At 38.6% G+C, this 21,178-nt stretch overlaps 1 long non-coding RNA gene across 4 annotated transcripts; it reads right to left on the bottom strand.

The window, feature by feature from the left end:
• Positions 1-2,251: 2,251 nt before the first annotated feature.
• On the bottom strand, positions 2,252-4,550 carry LOC141638118 (uncharacterized). Of its 4 annotated transcripts, none has more exons than XR_012542008.1 (4): positions 4,331-4,550; positions 3,541-3,786; positions 2,577-3,041; positions 2,252-2,440 (listed from the first exon to the last, which is right to left on the bottom strand). It is a non-coding gene; the product is annotated as an uncharacterized LOC141638118 (long non-coding RNA). The 4 variants fall into 4 exon arrangements; XR_012542007.1 differs by having other exon boundaries at positions 2,252-2,807; positions 2,924-3,041; positions 4,331-4,548; XR_012542006.1 differs by having other exon boundaries at positions 2,252-3,041; positions 3,541-3,608; positions 3,715-3,786; positions 4,331-4,545.
• Positions 4,551-21,178: the final 16,628 nt, after the last annotated feature.

A 21,178-nucleotide genomic window follows, 5' to 3' on the forward strand; every position in this document is an offset into this window, starting at 1 on the left:
GGTCAACCCGTGCTCGTTGTTAGTTCAAATAGCACGGTTGCTAATGGGAACCACTCTCATTGATATTTCAAACACCACGGGTGTAAAAGGGGACCGGGCCCTTTGGTAAGGAGTTCTCTTTGACAGATGTGTTTGGCGCCATTCTTGAACCTTTTCAAAGAGAACGGGGGATGATACAACCGTCCTGTTTGTTAAGGCATGCTCTATGATATACCATCAGGCGCCATTGTTGTATCATTTCAAATAGAACAGGTGATACCGGTCGTCGCAGTATCATAAATAAATACCTAAGTTACAACTAACAGAAGTCAGCGGCAAGTAGGGTCGACCTCCACAGGGAGGCAAAAATGAGATTTATCTGTCTAATTTTAGTCTATGAGTAACGGATCACAATGTGGGGGTTTGAATATGATTTCTGGCTAAACTAAGAGATTAAGGCAAGAGAGAAAGAATTAAGGGAAATTAACAGAAGGTGAAGAGAACTAGGATTTCGGGTCATCAATTAACGTCAGTCAATTGTAGCTAAGGTCACAGATCAGTCGATGTGTCGGTCTAAGGGGCAACGAATATCTCCTTTCGGTCTCAATTCGCCCTAAAATGCTATTAGCTTAACTTTCGCCCTCACTAAAGCATCCTATTGTTCACTGCAGGTCTCACCTATTCCAACCTTTCGGTCCAGGTCAAGGTTTACCAATATTAAAAGGCTAATTGTGTCGACTCAACTAGCAGGATACAATTAAAGCAGCGATTATCAACATAGACTAAAACAACAACGACCAATCTATAAACTAATTAGCAATTAACATTTGTCTAATGAATCACCTAATCCTAGCAGAGTAATTAGCTAAACATGAATAAAAGAGGAAGAAGGAATAAGGGAAGAATAATAAACATTAAATAATTAAGGAGAAAAAGGGAGAGAAAGAGTTACAGTAGAAATATCCGGAAATGAGAAAGTAATATTCAACAGTGGAATAGGGAAAAAGTAACGTATGTGGTAAAATTCCCGAGAAGAAGCCCTTAAAACTGACGTCCTAACTTCCTATATATAAGAAAATAGGAATTATTTAACCTAATGACGGAAATAAACTAAAAAGACCAAGCCCATAAGAGAATCCACTCGATCGAGTGATTTAAAACCACTCGATCGAGTAAACTAAAGCTTAAACCACTCGATCGAGTAGAAAATCTACTCGATCGAGTAAATCAATAAATGCAACTACTCGATCGAGTAGAAAAAGGACTCGATCGAGCATAATTCTACTCGATCGAGTACTTTCCAATAAGACAATTTCTCGCTTTGCGACCGAACTTCAAACGGCTGCCATTTCTTCGTTACTTGGTCAAACAGGGCGATTCCGGTGGCATTAGAAAGCTAAGAGGACAAACGTTCATCTCCAATTGGAATCACCTGAATATCTGTGGTAGAACTCGATATATGGCTCTCCAAAGTAGGCACTAGCAATTTGAAGTTCTTCCTTTGCTTGCCTAGCTATCTTTCTTCTTTGCGCATCTCAAAATAGCTACATTCCCGCTCCAAATTCACTCTTCCTTCAAATGCTTGCTAAACGGACGGTAAAAGGCTTGATTTCTCTACTTTCTGGTTCATTCCTGCAAATAAGACAAAATAAACCAAAGTAGCATATTCGGGGCATTCCGTAGCAAAAACTACGATAAAAGCATGGAAATACATGCATGAAAAGGCCTAAAAAGACTATATAAAATGCACGTATCAACAGGTTTAACAATTAACCGTTTTCTTTAAAAAGTGTTTTTTTTTATATTTCCTTTTTCATCGTAATTCCTACACGATTGAATCGTATATATAGCTCATATAAGAATTAAACCTGCTTTAAAATTCAGAAACTCCAGCATATTTTACGCAACAAATTTTATTAGAATTAACAAGGACAAATCCTTGAAATAATATACATCGTTTAATGTTTGTAATAGCGCATAGGCTACAAACGTACTTTCATACTTGCAAAATACTCCCTCCATTCAACTCCACTTTACAAGTTTCTTTTATCACGTTTGCCAACGTAGCTTTTATACGATAAATATCATTAGCTGCGTATTTGCAAAAATTATAAAAGTTAGATATTTTTAATATACTCTTAAAGACGAATCAAATAAGATCCCACATGAATATATTTTCACTTATGTATCGAGAGAAAATTGAAGTTGAATGTCCGTTTGTGAATAGTGCGCAAAATAGAAAGTTGCAAAATGGAGTTGAATGGAGGGAGTATAAATAAAAATCCTTGAATCGTTATTACTTAGTAGCATGTAAGTGCAAAAATAATTGAACATCAAGAAATTGTAATCGGCTTCATCCACCATTACTTTTCAGCTTAAAATTCAGTGTGAATTCAACCCAAATATTCCGCTCCTCGTCGATTTGCTCAACCGTATATGTCTTTGGGGCGTTAAGCATGAACTATATATATAGGACATCCAAAAATTTAGTTAATACACTATTTATATAAGACGTGTAAAGTAAAGCAATTAATAAGATGGAGATTATAATAAGCAAAGCGATGAAAATAATTGAAATGAAGAAAAAAAATACATACATTTGGGGTAATATTAATATATCTTCCTTCGATTAGCTCCAACATATATCGACAAATATAATACCCGCATAATACGCTCCCATCAGGCTGGCAAGGACATTAAAACAAAAACCAAACCCATATACATATGTTATATCTACTCCGACAAAAAACAGGCCAAAATAAAGCCTGATGCAAACGCTGACGAGAAGGCAAATACTGATCAGGCCAAAAAACAGGTGCTGCACAAAACTGACGAGAATGCAAATACTGATCAGCCCAAATACTTGAATTGCATTATTTTTTATGCTTTAAATCCTGAACATTATCAATCTATAAATGAGATATTATAAGAGGTTCAGACTTACTCTATTCCAGCTATTTAGTGATAGTGCCTTACATTTGGTCTACGTTAATTAACTTGAGCATATTATACAGATAGTCTTTTTAAAGACATCTCATATTCATTTGGAAGATATACAGTACCTACACACAAATTTAGTTAAAATGCCGAAGTAACACAAAATTTACTTGTAAAACAGATATAACAATTGGGTTGAAGAGCAATCTTCATCAGGAATTTGGATTTAGAAGCAAAGCATAGCAAACCAACAGTCTAAATAAAACTAATATAAGGCTTTAAACAAAACTTATCAATATGAAGCAATCTGATATTAAGGAGTACATAGAGGAGTTGAGACAACTAAACTTTTCTCCTTAAGAAAGGAACTCTAGAATAGGACCATTCATCGCAATGTTTATTCTAGTGTAGCTTGGTACGATTCGGTTCTTTCAGTTTCGGTATTTGTATTTTGATATGCAACAAACAAACGAAAAGTGATACCCCGATCAACTTAATTATGCAATTTAACTTCTTAAACAATAGCTATATTACTCAGTACTTAGTCTCATTTTCAAGAATGTGAGATAGATACGTTAGGCTAGACAATATAATGGGACTGAATAAATAATTACTTAGTTATACCTTTCTGCGATCACCATAGCCTTTACAGTTTACACATTGCCCAACGTCTCAACTTTGGACCTACCATTCTAGAAACATATAGTATGAACTCACTAGTTATGCTTACATTCATGTTACCGCGATTGAATGATAGGTAGAAGGTGATCACTGGTGCTTAGTAATGAAACAGCTTACCAGTAAACAAAATCATTGTAGTCAAAACATTAAGCTATTGATCCTCTCATTCCTCTTCAATAGGTCAGACTCCTAAACCAAATAAGCAAACTTGTTATTTTGATTGTACAAGCATTCTCATAAAAGAATTAATTCCGTATCCTATCATTTTTTTAATCGAGCCACACCAAAGAAAGCAAACAGCAAGCCTCATAGTACAACATTACATCTGCCTTTAGCCATGGAAAGTTCTCACATTTTGTACTGCATCTTGTATTGGCATTATATCTACCTCATAGCAGCAACACAAATTAATCAAACTTTTTCATTCGACTCAAGACTTCTCTCTTAATCAGACGCCAAATTCACTATCTACTCAATTTTAACATCAATTCTAATCAATAGTATCAAAAAACAACAATTACACTTTACTCTAACCCTAATTTGATTTATATAAAACAGGCCCAATTTTCATCTGAATCCTAGTTCATAGACATTCAAACTCTAATTCAATTCATTTGGAAGTATTAGTCGACCAATTAAGTCCTATTTTCGAAAAAATAACTCACAACAATGTTTCTGAAATTTAATAAAAAAGTTGTGCAATTAACAAATACGAAGCGATAAGGTAAATTACCTCGTGCTAGTTGGATAAAGGGGCTGATAAGCTGAAGCGTAGGCGGAAGCATGTGGAAGCTCAAGCGGCAGCATGACAAAGTTGTTGTATAAAAGATGCAAAAAGAGGTTAGTCGAGAAATCGAGATGCGAGAGATTGAACAAATGAAGAGCTGCTCCTTCTAAACAATCTAACCTATTACTTACCCCCATGTTTGAGAAAAGGAGGAGATAGATCCATTTACTTTAACGCTTAAGTCGCCATTAAGAGAATTCAGTAAGTCTTGTAGACGGATATTATTTTATCAGAAAATAGAGTAATATTTTATCGTAAAATGACTATATTTAATCTGTTTGATTTCCAATTGAAAATAGTCCATTTAAAATAAGAATTTGCGATCAAATTAAGATGTGTGGGATTTTTTTATATTTTATATTTTTATACTTCACCTCGTTGTAAATAAAACTTTCCTAAAAGATTTATAATGGAGGTTTTTATATAGAATTGTGACATTTTTTTTATCACATCTGTTCTTAATTAAGACTGATGCACATAGTATTTTATCAGTTACTTTCGTCAATTATTAGAATGACCGCAATAGATGGACATGATAGCGGTTTTTCTACAAGTGATTGAATCTATGCCAGATAAATTGTGTTCTTTTCGGGTACGAGTTGAGTTAGGACAATATCAGATCGTGTGATATTACGACATTTACGCCACTTAATTTTAAGGGTCAAATAATGTGAAGTAAGAGGAGGATTTAAGACCAAAAAAGCCTTCTTGCTTTCTATTGAATTAGTTTGGATTTATTTGATTGTGAGTTTTAAGTAAACTACTAAATTATTGTTATAAGTTTCAATTTTCTGGTCTTAATTATTATGTCACAAATAGTATGGAATATTGCTATATTGAAAAATGCAACACTTACAAAAAAAACATTGTTGACTATAAAATGCAACACTTTTAAAAAAATGATGCATTATATTGGTATTTGCAACACTTTTGGGCAAAATGTTGCATACATAAAATCCCTTTTCAAAATTGCAACACAATTGCAAAGCGTTGCACACAAAATGTTGCAATAGATGGATTTTGTAGTAGTGTGCTGTGATTCGGTCTGTTTCAGGTTAATTAAGAATTTCGCACTAATTTGGAAGCACATTAGTTAAATACATATACGAAACATTCATTAAATCTGAACAGGATATTGAGGTGCAAATATGGGCAAAACAAATCACTGCTACATCAACAAAATCATCTGAATTCGCATAATAGACAAATCTAACCCTAAATAATCAAAACATTAATATGCACTGCACATAAGCTAAAATTAATCCAGTAAACAAGTTCACCCTAAGGAAATTAACCTTCAAACCTAATCTAATCAAAATTATCTAAACCTAACCCTAGAGAATAAATATCTTTCAAAACTCTAATTTAATTAGTCAAAATAACAATTCATTAAGTAATTCATTGAAAGATTGAGAGCTTTGTAATTATAGTTATACCTGTGTTTAGAGATGCGGGATGAAAAAGAGTTGAGATGCGGGATGGGTAAGAGTTGAGAGAGAAAAGAGATAGGGAGAGAAACAGTTGATGGTAGTAGGTCGTCGGCGTTGGGGAGCGAGATCGAAGCGTCGTCATTGTTGGGGTAGCAGTCGCCGGCGTTGAGAGTGAAGTCGATATTGGGGTAGTAGCAAGTCGCCTGTGTTGTTGGGAGATTATGTGAAATGGATGATTGTGAATGAACAAGTTAATAGATACAGCCATATCTTTAGGGATTTAATAGAGAACGGCCAAGGATAGAGAACGTGCTCTTTGTTTTATCAAGGAGAACGGTTATGGATATATAACCGGTCTCTTTTATATTTTAAGACGGTTGGTCAAACCTAACCATTCTCTTTGTTAATGTAAGAGAACGGTTTGAACAAACAACCGTTCTCTATTGGAATCTTATATGCCCGCCAAACTAAAAATAACAAAGAGAACGGTCCCGTTATCAACCGTTCTTGAAGGGGCGTTCTCTTTGCCTTAAATTGTAGTAGTGAATGCTGACTCATGTCCAAAATCTCAAAAATCAAGGAATCCTAATGCCACCCTATCTCCTTACACTAAATGGTTACTTGGTTAGAGAAGGGGACTGTGAAAATCTTTATGCATTTCCCGAACCTTGGAGACACAAAGGCATTCAACAAGCTTGAATCGAGGTCTTCCACGATTGCTACTTCATTCCTCCATAAACGGTTCCTACCGTCAAAACTCGTCAGACACCTTGTCTCGACGAACAGGCCGTTAGCCTTCTGTTTGGAGAGGATCGATTCATCAGGGCAGAGCAGGATGAGATCATTACCATGATAGTTCAAGAGGACCATTTAACCCTACAACACAGATCACTGACCCCAACCCAAATCTGCAGAAAGGGTGGAGAAAGTCGATCAAATGAACCAACAATTAAGGAAAGCTCTTCAAGGTCACTACTGGAGAAGAAGAGATGTTCAAAGGAGAACCCAAAGACGATGAATTCGAGTCAGAGTCGAAATCAGAGTCGGAGTCGGAACCAAAGTCTATAGAAGTCGATAGAGAGTCTCCTTTTGTCGTCACTCCCCACCCCTCTGTTTCATCTAGCATAGCATCGCCTAGTAACAGTAGCTTGGGGAATGTCCCAGAAACTGTCCCTTTGCCGCCACTGACTACTGCGGAGATGGCTTCTTTGTTTTAGCTGTTATCAAATTTTAATATGAATAAATCTGATTCTGCTTACTCCTTGTGTTATTCTAAATGCAATTCTATTTATGATGATAATGAGGATGATCCTGACCCAGACTCAATCGAATTACCTCCCTATATAATTAAAGAAATACTTGAAGAGGGGGAAGGGGCACCAGTTATAGAAAACACCGAACCTATCAATGTAGGAACAGAATTAGAACCCCAAGAACTTAGGATATGGACGACCCTAGACCCAACTGAAAGGGCCAATTTCATCGACCTCCTACATGAGTTCAACGACGTCTTCGCTTGGTCTTACAAAGACATGTCTGGGATCGATAGAGATATTGCAGAACATCGCATTCCAATCAAGCCAGGTTTCAAGCCTGTAAAGTAAAAGCTTCGTCGGATGAGGACATAGTGGGCTCTTAAGATTAAAGAAGATGTCGATAAGCAGTTCAAGGTAGGATTCATTAAAGTTTCCGAGTATTCAGACTGGGTGGCTAACATAGTCCTCGTACCAAAAAAGGATGGGCAAATCCAGGTATGTGTTGATTTCAGAGCCTTGAACAAGGCGAGTCCTAAAGACGACTTCCCTCTACCACACATCGACATATTGGTAGGTAATACAGCACATCACACGTTAGTATCCTTCATGGACGGGTATGTAGAGTATTATCAAATTAAAATGGCCGTAGAAGATATGCACAAGACACATACTATTATATTGTTATGCCACTCGGGCTAATCAATGCTGGGACTACATATCAACACACTGCGACCACTTTGCTACACGATATGATGCATAAAGAAGTGGAGGTATACGTGGATGATATGATTATCAAATCTAAAGATAGGAAAGGGCACATCGATAACCTTCGCAAATTCTTCCTCAGATTTTGCAAGTAGAACATGAGGCTCAATTCTCAGAAATGTGCATTCGGAGTAACGTCAGGCAAGCTTATAGGATATGTCGCCAGTCAGAGGGGATATAAATTGATCTATACAATATCAAGGCCTTAATTGAGATGACACAACCCCAGACAGAAAAGGGGGCCAGAGGGTTCTTAGGCAAAGTGCAATACATAAGTCGATTCATAACAAAACTCACTATGATCTGCGATCCTATCCTCAAAAAGCTCAAGAAAACGGACCATACCATATGGGACGAAGACTGTCAAAAGGTATTTGACAGGATAAAGGAGATACTGGCTAAGTCACCCATGCTAATGCCTCACCAATAAGATCAACCTCTTGGTTTATATCTCACAATCACCGAAACAGCCATGGGAGCTATGCTCGTGCAAACTGTTGGAAAGGAAGAAAGAGTTATCTACTTCCTTAGAAAGAAGTTCTTAGAGTACGAGAGTAAGTATACACCACTCAAGAAGACATGCCTCACTCTTGTGTGGGAAACAAAGAAGCTACGCCATTATATGCTTAGCTACTCTGTCAACGTGTATTCTAAAATGGATCCCGTCAAATCTCTCTTCGAGAAACCCGTTCTCAATGGACGCTTCACAAGATGGACCTTAATGCTCTCAGAGTTGGATCTCAAATACATACCTTTTATAGTCATAAAGGGACGTGCCGTGGCTGAATTCTTCGCAGATAATCCCATCAACGATACGCAACCAATAGACACGTGGTCGATTCCAGATGAGGATATTCTTCAAACCAGTATGGATTCTTGGGATCTTTACTTTGATGGGGCATCCAATTTGAGAGGATTAGAAATATTAGTGTTTCTCATTTCTCCTGAAGGAGCATACACCACTTTCTGTCAAACTCGACTTCGAGGTGACAAATAATGCAGCAGAATATGAAGCTTGCCTCATTGGTCAACAAGCAACAGTAAGTTTAGGCATCAAGAATCTTCGAGTTCACGGCGACCCATCCTTGATCATTAACCAAATCACTGGATCCTAGAAAATCCGAAGTGAAAACCTAGCATCATACCAGGCTAGGATAGATAAAGTCGCTCAATTCTTCGATCAGGTTACTTATCTACACCTGCCTCGCGAAGAAAATCAGTTTGCGGACGCTCTTGCAAAACTTGCATCCTTGATTAATATGCCGGACGACATGGTCGAAATGCCTTTATGCATCGAACGGCGATTAGAGCCAGCCTACGTACACTTCCTTACAGATGAAGAGGAAAACTGATCAGGATAAGAGTTGGTCTTCACACATCCAATCAAACACATTTATAATACTCAACAAACTACTAGTTAGCGGTAGGTCGAGGTCGATCCATGGCACGGTGTGCTTTGGGTGCTAAGTCTATCTATCTCAATTTATGCTAATGTCACAATTTGCTTGGGTTTGTAGTTGTGTCTATACTAATGCAAACAATAAGGTAAAACAAGCAATAAAAGGAAGGATATAAATAATTGATTAAAAGTGCTGGGATATCATGGGGTCATAGGGGATTCATGGTGTTGATCATAAAAACATGTTTACAAATTATAAGCAAGCAATTAATGTTATGGAGGAACCAAGTTGGTTTATGTCTTACGGTTCATAGGAAGGGTTGGGTCCCGGAGCCGAATCGATTAGATTGTACAACACCTACAAGTCGACTTACTTTCCTCCTATTCAACTTCTATGCATGGTCTAACAAGACTCGAGTTGGTTTATATCTTAAAAGTCAAGTTGAGTAGATAAGAGATGGTAAAAATGAAAGGATTCATAGGCTTAGCATTTCATCAAACATAACATGTGCATAAAGTTGACATCACAACAAGCAAGCAATTTGATTATGAAAACATATTAGATTAAGCATAAATCAACCCCATGTTGGTTTCCCCTAATTACCCATTAATCCTAGCTAAGCAACTACTCACTCATTATCAAGTTTAGCATGTCAACAAGGTTGTCAATCATATTAACAAGGTAAAACATGATGAACAAGTAAAAAAGATTAACAATAATTAAAACAAGGATTTAAGAGGATTATACCTATGGAGATTCCAAAATAATAATGCAAAGAATAATAGAAGAAACTTGATGATTGATAAAAGGTTGTCAATCTCCCAATAATAACCCAATAATCTTCAAATTACCCAATAACAAACTTGAATAGTAAATTTGAACAATAATTATGGAAAGTTTAATGTGAGATTATTGGAAAGATTAGAGAGCAATCTATTCTAATCTACTCTTAATCTAATCTAGGAGGATTTCCTAGCTAAAAAGGATGTCCCCAAGGATTATTACAAATGGGGTATTTATAGTGGAAATTAGGTGGATGCATTAGGGTTAACTAAGGGCTAAACTAGTAATTACACTTTTTTGATTGAGCAGGGAGAAGCCGGTATCTCTTGAAGGAAGGGCTTCTTTCTTTGAAACTTTAAAGAAGACGAAAATGTGATGGGCTGGAATCCGGGTGGTTTGATGTCGGGACGGGCGGATTGGTGAAGGGGAAGACGGGCGGATTGGGGTGAAGACGCACGGATTTTGTACATTTGGGACGGCCGGATTCTAGAGAATCCGCACGGGTTAGACTGCAGTTCTCGTTTTCTCTTTTATTCTTCCCTTTTCTTCACTCCCATTTTATTCTTGTAGGCTTGGTCTTTAGTTCTTGCTTCCTCCTCATACTAGTCCATCAAATATCGTCAAATAGCTTCCGACTACGCACGAGAGACGGTAATTTTCGCCTTATTTTCTCCTTTCCTACAAAACATATAGAATGCGATAGAAAAACAAATAGGAAGGTTTTGACGGATAAAATTGCCATGAAGTGCTATAATAGTATGCAAAATAGGCTCAATTAGGGGACTAAATGTGCGCAAATAACGATCACATCAAATATCCCCAAACCGAACCTTTACTCGTCCCGAGTAAAGAGGTGACAAAAACTAGACCTTTATTTATACTATCCTACTAATATAACCGATATGAGACAATTAGCGGGTCTCACTCCGCCCCTTCAACTCACAACAAGACAACCATAAGGTAGGATGCCTTCTTGCAAGGCAAAGTGGGTCTTGCCAAAATGGCGACACATCCAATCATTAAAGCACATGAAATCAAGTAATGGATGCATCTACAAAAGAATAGCCACTTCCTCATCAAGTGGCGGAGGCAACTAAAAGAGAACAAATTTAAGAGCATGTAATCCTTCACAAATACTAGTTCAACAAATTACTAAGGCTAAAAGGATGGCACTAAATCACCTCTAAATGGTGTTAAACTAGACTACTTTCGTCCTCAATTTCCAAATGCTTTCGTCAAGAGCGATCGGATGGTGGTAGAATGATGATCCCTATGATGCTAGTAGCATTTGACATGACAAGTCTCGAATTCTCTACAAAAGTAAAGGTCATGGATCGTCCCAAGCTCGACAAAGTGGTTTGACAAAAAAGCTTTTTGGGAATGAAATGCTCAAATCTTTATACACAACGGGTGGATATGACTAGTATTCAAAATTTGACCTCATTTCACTTTCACATTTCAAAAATTTAAGATGGGGTTTGTCCCTTCCGGGCTAGTGTCCTTTGCTTTTGCCAATCGCTTATTAGGCAACCGGTTAACCTGTAGACAATAGCTTTTCGGGGTGATAGTCACTCTGTCTCTGGGCGGCCGTATTCACAACCGTGTGGGGGCCCAATTCAATGGATCCCGCTCCAAAGCACATCGAAGTGGTACGCCTCCATAAAAACAATTAAATTTCTCAACATTTCAACATTTCATAATATTTGAGGTTTCCTTGGCAATAAATTACTTCCACATGACAAAATTCTTTGAAATGAGCACTTCAAGCTTATTGATAGAAAATATTTTTGGGTTGCCTTACCACAAGGTCAATCAAGGTCACCTAGACAAGTTAACCAAGTCCACATCGCATCACGGGGTTGGATAGGTGACTCACATGCAAACCCTTGATTAGGCTTTGGGTCATGGGTCAAAAGACACTAGTATGACACAATCTAGGGTGTTTTACAACCATTCTAGTAGGTAAAGTCTTAAGTTGAAAAAGTATTTGTAATGGCTTAGTTGCTCTTGTCAATGTTCTCAATTAGGCATTTTTCAAAACTTTTTTCTAAATGCAACTACATGCAATGATGCAACTAATATAAACATCCTAATGAAAGTGATTCTATCAACTAATATGACATATAAACTAAATGCAAGTCCTAAATTCACATTGTTATACCGCATCAATCAAAATAAAGCCACATAGTCATTAACATAAAGAGGAAAAAGGGAGATTGGAAAGATCATACCATGCGGTCTTCATTATCCTCATGTCTCGGATGTGGCGTGGTCGATCAATGTGAACAAGGATAGACAAACATAATATATACAAGTCTACATTACAAAAGAAATGAACTTGTTTTTTGGATTTTTCAATTTTTCAAATTTTTATGGTTTTTGTTTTTATGAAATTAAAAGACATATTTTTGGGATTTTTCGAAAATTTTCAATTTTTATGCAGACATATTTTTGGGATTTTTCGAAATTTTTCAATTTTTATGCATTTTTGGAATATAAATTCCTATCCCCCACTTTATTTTCGACATTGTCCTCAATGTACATGTAGGAGTAGGAATAAAAAGGAAATACATGTTTTTGAATTTTTGATTTTTTGAAATAAAGTACAAATGCAATGATATGATATGAATGAATGCATATTCTAACTAAATGCAATTCTATATCGAATAAATAACAAATGAATGCAATCTAAACTAAACTATATGATGCATGATTTCTAGTAGACTATGGTCACCTATGATCAAACCTCCCCAAACCGATTTAAACACTATTTCTAGTGTAGAAATGAATAGGATTGGTCATTAGTAACTATGCATGAATTCTAATCTATATGCAACTAACTACATGGATCATGTGAGATATATTACAATGCAACTATACTATATGAACTAACTAATGCAAATGCAAAATGGAAATAATACAAATGCATGCGAAGACTACACTAAATGCAATGTATATACGAAAGAGAGAGGGAGAGATGGGTATCATACAATTGGAGGTGGCGAGGTAGTCCTCTTTCACTCGTCATCCTCATCTTGATCATAGCCATAACGATGAGAACTCCCGGCTTGATCATACCCGTTTTCTTGACCCAAATACCCTCCTTGGTCAAATTCTCCCTCTTGACCCGAGTACCCTTCACCTTGGCTAGAATGCCCTCCGCCGTCGCGACCCCAAGCTTAGTTCCCTTGATTTGGGAACAAGAGCTCCGGTTGTGCCCAAGAGGGCTTAGGACCATTGGGGTCAATATACCCTTGTTGAGCTATGTTATAGTATTGGGGGTAGAAGGCCATGTAGTTGTCTTCCCTCCCTTTATGCACCCCGAGGTCCACTTTATTCATGAGTGCCATCAAATCATTAATACCCGGGGTATTGGGGATTGCCGGCCTAAATTCGGTATAAGGGGTAGGGTATGGTGGGATAGGTACATAGGAAGGTGGGCGAATAGGCCATCCCGGTCCTCCACGAGGTATTTGGCGGTGCGGCTCTTCCCTTTGAGGGGGATTGTCAAGAATTTGGATATCAAGGAGGTAGCTTAGTGGAGGCGAGTACGGGCTCAATCTTTGGTCAATGCCCGGTATCTTCCAACCTTCAAGGATCATTGAAGTTTATCCTTTGGTGTGCCATTCTACACTCCCATATCGAGTGTAGTTACACCATCGGTGACTGTTGAAGATGGTGTGCTCATCAATCAAAGTCCACACCAAAATTATCGGGTTTTTCGGTATATTTTGTGGGCACTACAAGACCGAAAACATAGGCGAATTCCTCAAGTGAAAGATGATGGTCTAGGTTGCACAACCTAAACTCCATGCCCACATCGGTGTGGGTATTTGTCACAATGCGAAGGCTACTCAAGAATTCAAGGGTGAGACTAAGGTAAGTCTCCTCATGGGAATGGAAAAGTTTCCCAATGCCAAGACCATTAAAGAACATCTCGGTAGGGTACCTTATCTTAAGGATTTCCAACACCCTAGTGTCTACGAATTTAGTGGGTTCGTAGTTCTTACCTAGTAATTTGACAAAGTTCATGCGGTGGTCATCGGATTCAAATAGCACCTCTTGGAAGTAGTCGAGTTGTTCAATTCCTCCCCTCATTAGGGGTTGGGTGCTCCTTTGTAGTACTACCTCCCGTGGCATTGAAGAGGTTGATCCCTTGCGCTTCTTTTCGGTGGATTCAACAAATTTCTTGGCCTTTCCCTTGGTGTTCATCAATGGTGCCATCTTGATGTGGGTGATGGGAATGTTTTTGAGAAGGGGTGTGATTTTGAGGATGGGGATGAGTGTTTTAGGGTTTGATAAGGTGAGGAAATGAGGGAGAAAGGGGGTGATTATATAGAAGAAAGAGGGAATCCGAGCGGATAAGGGTGGGTCATATCCGGTTTATCCGAAAAAACAGGACAATCCGAGCGGATTCCCTTCGGGACGGGCGGATTGTGAGAATGGAAGATGAGCGTCTTCGCTCGAATCCGGACGGATTCTGATGCAGGGATTTTTCTCGGTCGAGAGGAGGGAAAAAACGGGCGTCTTGGGATCTGGGACGTGCGGCTTGGTCGGGACGGGCGTCTTGGATGAAATCCGCCCGTCTTCTGGTGCAGCGTAAAATCTTGTTCTTATGTGACATACGGGACGGGCGTCCCATGAAGAATACGGACGTATTGTCCAGGACGGGCGTTTTTGCTTGAATCCGCACATCTTCTTCTACAGTGCCAAACATTCCTTTGACGTGGGCCCTGGACGGGCGTCTTCCTCCAAATCCGGGCGTCTTCAGTTCTCTTTTCTTCTTTTCTTCTCTTTGTAAAAACATACCCTTTCACCGATTTGCTATTCCACCTTATCTTTTTCTGAAATTTGCTCATTAAAAATGTAAGATGACTCTCTCTCTCGCCACTCTCATGCAAAAACTTAAATGCAAATGCAATAATGTACAATATTATACAAAGTGCAAGGTTCCAAGAAGTATCTTACAAATGGTGGTTTGAGATAGGACTCCACCAAACTAGTTCAAATCGTAGAAGTTCTTATCCATAGAGCTAAGGGCTCTTAATAAGAGATCAAAAGCTTGTGAACAAGCTCCAAATAAGCACAAGTACGGGTTGCTCAATTTGAATATGAAGTTTGGCCAAGGAAGCTTGTAGAATGTTCTTTCCCTTGCTTTGTTCTTAGCATTAGAGCTTTCCAGATTCTTCAAATAAACAAGCCCATGATTCTTGTCAACACTAGGCATGAAGGGTTGTTCATTTTCATCCATAGATTTCCACTTACCAACTTCTTCTTCAATCTCGGTGATGATGATAGCATTTTGATTCTTCAATCCTTCCAAAGTAGAAGGAGAATTTTCATGGCGTTGATGATCGGATACCTTAGGAGTTGAGATTTTGGGTGCCAAATTCTCACAAGTAGCCTCACGAGCAATTTTCTCTTTGAGCTTTTTCACCAAGTAGCTCTTGTATGAAACTTTGGCCTTTTGAAGAAGGTCTACCATATCCTCTTCAATGATCATTGGCTCCATGATAGGTGTCAAGTGGTCTTCACGAGGAATAAAGGAAGGACGTTCTTCTTCATGATAGGGTATCTCAAATGTCTCAAGGATAGGCTCCTCAAGGAAGGGGATATTGCGAGTCCATCCATTAGGTCTATCATCATTGTTGCTATGTTCATATGAATCAAAAATGGGGGCTTCATGTAACTCTTTCTCCAACAACCCAATATTCACTTCAAAGGACACACCCTCATACTCACAAAGGTTGAGAGTATTTGGCTTACTCAACCTCATGTCTTCCTCATTGAATACAACACTTTCATAGTCACAAGAGCTCAAGGAGATAGGCTCTTCCCATTTCTCACTTTCCATATCAAAAGTGACTACTTCAAATTCGCATTTATGCTCAATGTCCAAAAAACGGTGGGGAGAGATTGCTTGGAATTCTTTCAATTGGGCAATTTGAATCTCCAACTCCTCTCTTTGGGTAACAATGCCTTGAAGAACATTATCCCTCTTTTGGCTCTCTTCTAGCATTTGTTTGAAGAAGTTTTGTTGATCTCCCATCATTTGGAGAATCACATTTTGAATGGGTTCATCTTCTTGTTGTGGGTAGGTGTGAAACTGGTTGTATTGCGGCCTTTGGGGTAGGGGTTAGGATTTTCATTGTACAAATAGTAAGGAAGGTTTGTGTTGACTTGCTCCTCAAACTCCCCATACCCATAGTCATACTCAAAAGATCCACCACATACTCCATAAGTCAAGTCTTGAGCCATCATAGCTAAGACAAGGAAACAACTACAAGCATGGAAACTACACAAAAGCGGTAAGAAGATTCCTTGAGGAACAAGTTCCTCAAGGTGAAAGCAAAATTAAAATAGACAAACAAGTAAGAACTTAATCACATAGCACCGTCCCCGACAACGGCGCCATTTTGATCAGGACAAGAGTTGGTCGTCACACATCCAATCAAACACATTTATAATACTCAACAAACTACTAGTTAGCGGTAGGTCGAGGTCGATCCATGGGACGATGTGCTTTGGGTGCTAAGTCTATCTATCTCAATTTATGCTAATGTCACAATTTGCTTGGGTTTGTAGTTGTGTCTATACTAATGCAAACAATAAGATAAAACAAGCAATAAAAGGAAGGATGTAAACAATTGATTAAAAGTGCTGGGATATCATGGGGTCATAGAGGATTCATGGTGTTGATCATACAAACATGTTTACAAATTATAAGCAAGCAATTAATGTTATGGAGGAACCGAGTTGGTTTATGTCTCACGGTTCATAGGAAGGGTTGGGTCCCGGAGCCGAATCGATTAGATTGTACAACACCTACAAGTCGACTTACTTTCCTCCTATTCAACTTCTATGCATGGTCTAACAAGACTCGAGTTGGTTTATATCTTACAAGTCAAGTTGAGTAGATAAGAGATGGTAAAAATGCAAGGATTCATAGGCTTAGCATTTCATCAAACATAACATGTGCATAAAGTTGACATCACAACAAGCAAGCAATTTGATTATGAAAACATATTAGATTAAGCATGAATCAACCCCATGTTGGTTTCCCCTAATTACCCATTATTAAGTTTAGCATGTCAACAAGGTTGTCAATCATATTAACAAGGTAAAACATGATCAACAAGTAAGAAAGATTAACAATAATACCTATGGAGATTCCAAAATAATAATGCAAAGAATAATAGAAGAAACTTGATGATTGATGGAAGGTTGTCAATCTCCCAATAATAACCCAATAATCTTCAAATTACCCAATAACAAACTTGAATAGTAAATTTGAACAATAATTATGGAAAGTTTAATGTGAGATTTGTGGAAAGATTAGAGAGCAATCTATTCTAATCTACTCTTAATCTAATCTAGGAGGATTTCCTAGCTAAAAAGGATGTCCCCAAGGATTATTACAAATGGGGTATTTATAGTGGAAATTAGGTGGATGGATTAGGGTTAACTAAGGGCTAAACTAGTAATTACACTTTTTTGATTGAGCAGGGAGAAGCCGGTATCTCTTGAAGGAAGGGCTTCTTTCTTTGAAACTTTGAAGAAGACGAAAATGTGCTGGGCTAGAATCCGGGCGGTTTAATGTCGAGACGGGCGGATTGGTGAAGGGGAAGACGGGCGGATTGGGGTGAAGACGCACGGATTCTGTACATTTGGGACGGCCGGATTCTTGAGAATCCCCACGGGTTAGACTGCAGTTCTCGTTTTCTCTTCTATTCTTCCCTTTTCTTCACTCCCATTTTATTCTTGTAGGCTCGGTCTTTAGTTCTTGCTTCCTCCTCATACTAGTCCATCAAATATCGTCAAATAGCTTCCGAATACGCACGAGAGACGGTAATTTCCGCCTTATTTTCTCCTTTCCTACAAAACATATAGAATGAGATAGAAAAACAAATAGGAAGGTTTTGACGGATAAAATTGCCATGAAGTGCTATAATAGTATGCAAAATAGGCTCAATTAGGGGACTAAAAGTGCGCAAATAACGGTCACATCAAAAACCCAGAGTAACCTTGGTTCCAAGTCATTCTCAATTTCAAGCTCAATGGTACATACCAGCCAGATATGGATAAGAGGGGACAACGCGCCATATGCCTACTTGCCTCTCAATACCTCCCCATGCAGGGAGAGTTGTACAAGAGAACACCTCTTGGTGTCGTCCTGCGTTGCCTTGATCGTTCACAGGCACAGAAAGTAATGGAAGAAGTTCATGATGGAGAATGCGGTCCACGCATGAGTGGACCTATCGTGGCAAAGAAGATTACGCGTCTAGGGTATTATTGGACGACAATGGAGAAATATTGCATTAAATATGTTAGGCATTGTCACAATTGTCAGATCTTCGGGAATGTGCAACATGTTCCTCCTTCAATGCTATATACTATGACATCTCCTTGGCCATTTTCTGCTTGGCGAATAGACATCATCGAGAAGATAACTCCAGCTCGGACAGGAGGTCACTGTTTCATTTTAGTAGCTATCGATTATTTTACTAAATGGTTCGAAGTGGTATCTTACACCAGCCTTACAACCAAACATGTGGCAAAGTTCATACAAACCAATCTCATCTGTTAATATGGTTTCCCACATGAAATCATCACTGACAATGGATCACATTTTTAGGCCGAAGCTGTGCAATTGTTAGCCAAATATAAGATCAAGCATCACCATTCCTCGCCATACATACCTCAGACTAATGGTGCGGTAGAGGCAGCTAACAAAAATGTCGTCACAATCCATAATAAAATGATCGATAATTATCGCGATTGGCCTAGCAAATTACCCTTTGCATTATGGGGATATCGCACATCAGTTAGGACACCCACTGGGGCTACTCCTTTCATTTGACTTATAGCGTGGAAGCTGAGCAACTAGTAGAGCTAGAAATCCCATCTCTACGCATTCTACTCGAAAGTCAAATTCTAGAAGCTGATTGGAAAAGGGATAGGTATGACGAACTCGTCCTTTTGGACGAACGAAGGCTACGCGCAATACATAATGTGCAGACATATCAGGCACGCATCAAGCGTTAAAGGCTCAAACCCAGAAATATTAAGGAAGGAGATTTAGTACTCAAGTCAATCATATCTCTTTTACCTATCGATCCACGGGCAAAATTCAAGCCCAATTGGGCGGGACCATTCTTGGTCAAGTCCATACTTTCAGGGGGCACAGTTAAGATCACAGACCTAGACAGGAATGAGTTCTCTAAGCCGACCAACCTAGACCAGTTATAACGGCATTACCCTTACAAATAGGATAAAACGCGCCACGCGTGACCCACGTGCCGCTCATGCGACACGAAATAAGACCGGCCCCTGGCCCGCTAAATGCTCATGACACTTCGCTCTTGCGTTTTGACATTTTGACATCCTAATATCATCAAATAAATTAAATTGCAATTCCTTAAGAGTAAGTAAAGCACATGCTTATTTTCTAAGTTTATTACAAAGCTCTTGCTTCGAACATTTATTCTTTTACATTTTCTCGAACTACGCACATGGTTTGATTTTATTTTTTCAAATGAATACGTAGGCAATCCTTCACCGGATACAACCCGTCATTTCAAAATGTAAATAGAAGGACACTTTCATGTCGCATTTGAAATTCGACAAGAATAAATAAAGGAAATTTATTAAAGTTTCTTAACTAACTAATATTTTATTCATTGTTCCATAAATAATAATAATACGCCAAATACATATAAATTTAAATGCTGAAATTTTAAATGCTAGGCAAGGATTCTAAAAACCGCGCCATTTATTACAACTCAAATAATAATAAATAATACTAGTATAAATGACTAAGGCTATTTTTTCATTTTTCCTTTGCCTTTGTCACCCTTATCATATTTCTTGTCTCGACCACGAGCAAGGCACTCTTGCGTTATCTCCGACCCAATCACCAATGGTCGTTCTCGCGGTCTAGCATTTCCACTTGGATCCACCATCTTCTCAGCACGAGCATTCTTTGGTTTTTTCGATGGATGAACAACCCGATATCAAGCTTCTTCTTCCTCCTCAGTCAAGTACCTTTGGTTCTCCTTTGTCACTTCACAGATTTTGCAGTCTACAGACTCGTGCTTCCGTAGCTTCTCACGTTCTTCAGGGGTACTAGCTTTCCTCCATTGCAGATATGAATCAGATACCCATAATGAGCCAACCGGGACAGGTTTGAACCACATATTCCTTTGGGCCCAACTAATAGCCTACTCCTGACAAGACTCCGTAGTATGTGCCAAGGGAGCTTGAGGGACAGTGTCTAGCTTCGGGATTTTCTATCTTAAACCCACTTGCCTTATCAATCTCTCCGGGAAAGTATGGACCATGGATTCCAAGCCAGGAATGCGAATGGATCGCGTCGGATCCAAGGATGATACTACAATCACTGAACTGAGATGTCACCATGGCACTATCCACCTGATCAAGGGCCCACCTTCACTCTTCAGTTTATTTTCCCAATAATCTCATACTCGAGTGAAGTCCATTATGTATAGCCTCGTCCTCATCGCAATCGATCGGGAGCGATATCCTATCACATCAACTAGGGGCTCGATCAATTGCAGTCTCTCCATCAAGCAGATCTGCAAAGAAGAGGAGTCGGGAGTTAGTTCCATATTCGGCCAAATAGGACATGTTTTGTGTGGATTTTGCGCAAGGCGAAATCAGGTCAGGGTAGAGTTGTGTAAGGTTAACTACGTCTAGGTAGTCTGTTGGTTAGGTCGTCAGGGCGCAATATAAAGCTATAAATAAAATAATGATAACAATAATAAGACAAAGAATTTTGTACGTGGAAAACCCTTGAATGGGAAAAAACCATGGGCACCAAGCCAGGAGAGGATTTCACTATATAATTTGGGAGAATTATTGTATGATAATAACAATGCTTATATTTCTCTATGTATTGCGTATGCTTCTTCTTGTGTGAGAATGAGATGAGACCAACATCTTCAAAGTGATCCTTATATAATCTTCAATCTTGAACGGCTGCTTGATATGGTAATGAATGCGGATTATTCCCCATTATTGCCTGAAATAATTGTTAATTATTCCTCCCTTAATTACTGCATTTACTGCGAGATCTTGACACTTAATGCTGCGTATATAATTTCTTTATAATACGCGTATATGGTCCAATATCGTCCTGAT

Source organism: Silene latifolia, unplaced genomic scaffold (genome assembly GCF_048544455.1).
Source record: "Silene latifolia isolate original U9 population unplaced genomic scaffold, ASM4854445v1 scaffold_180, whole genome shotgun sequence".
NCBI lineage: Eukaryota > Viridiplantae > Streptophyta > Magnoliopsida > Caryophyllales > Caryophyllaceae > Silene > Silene latifolia.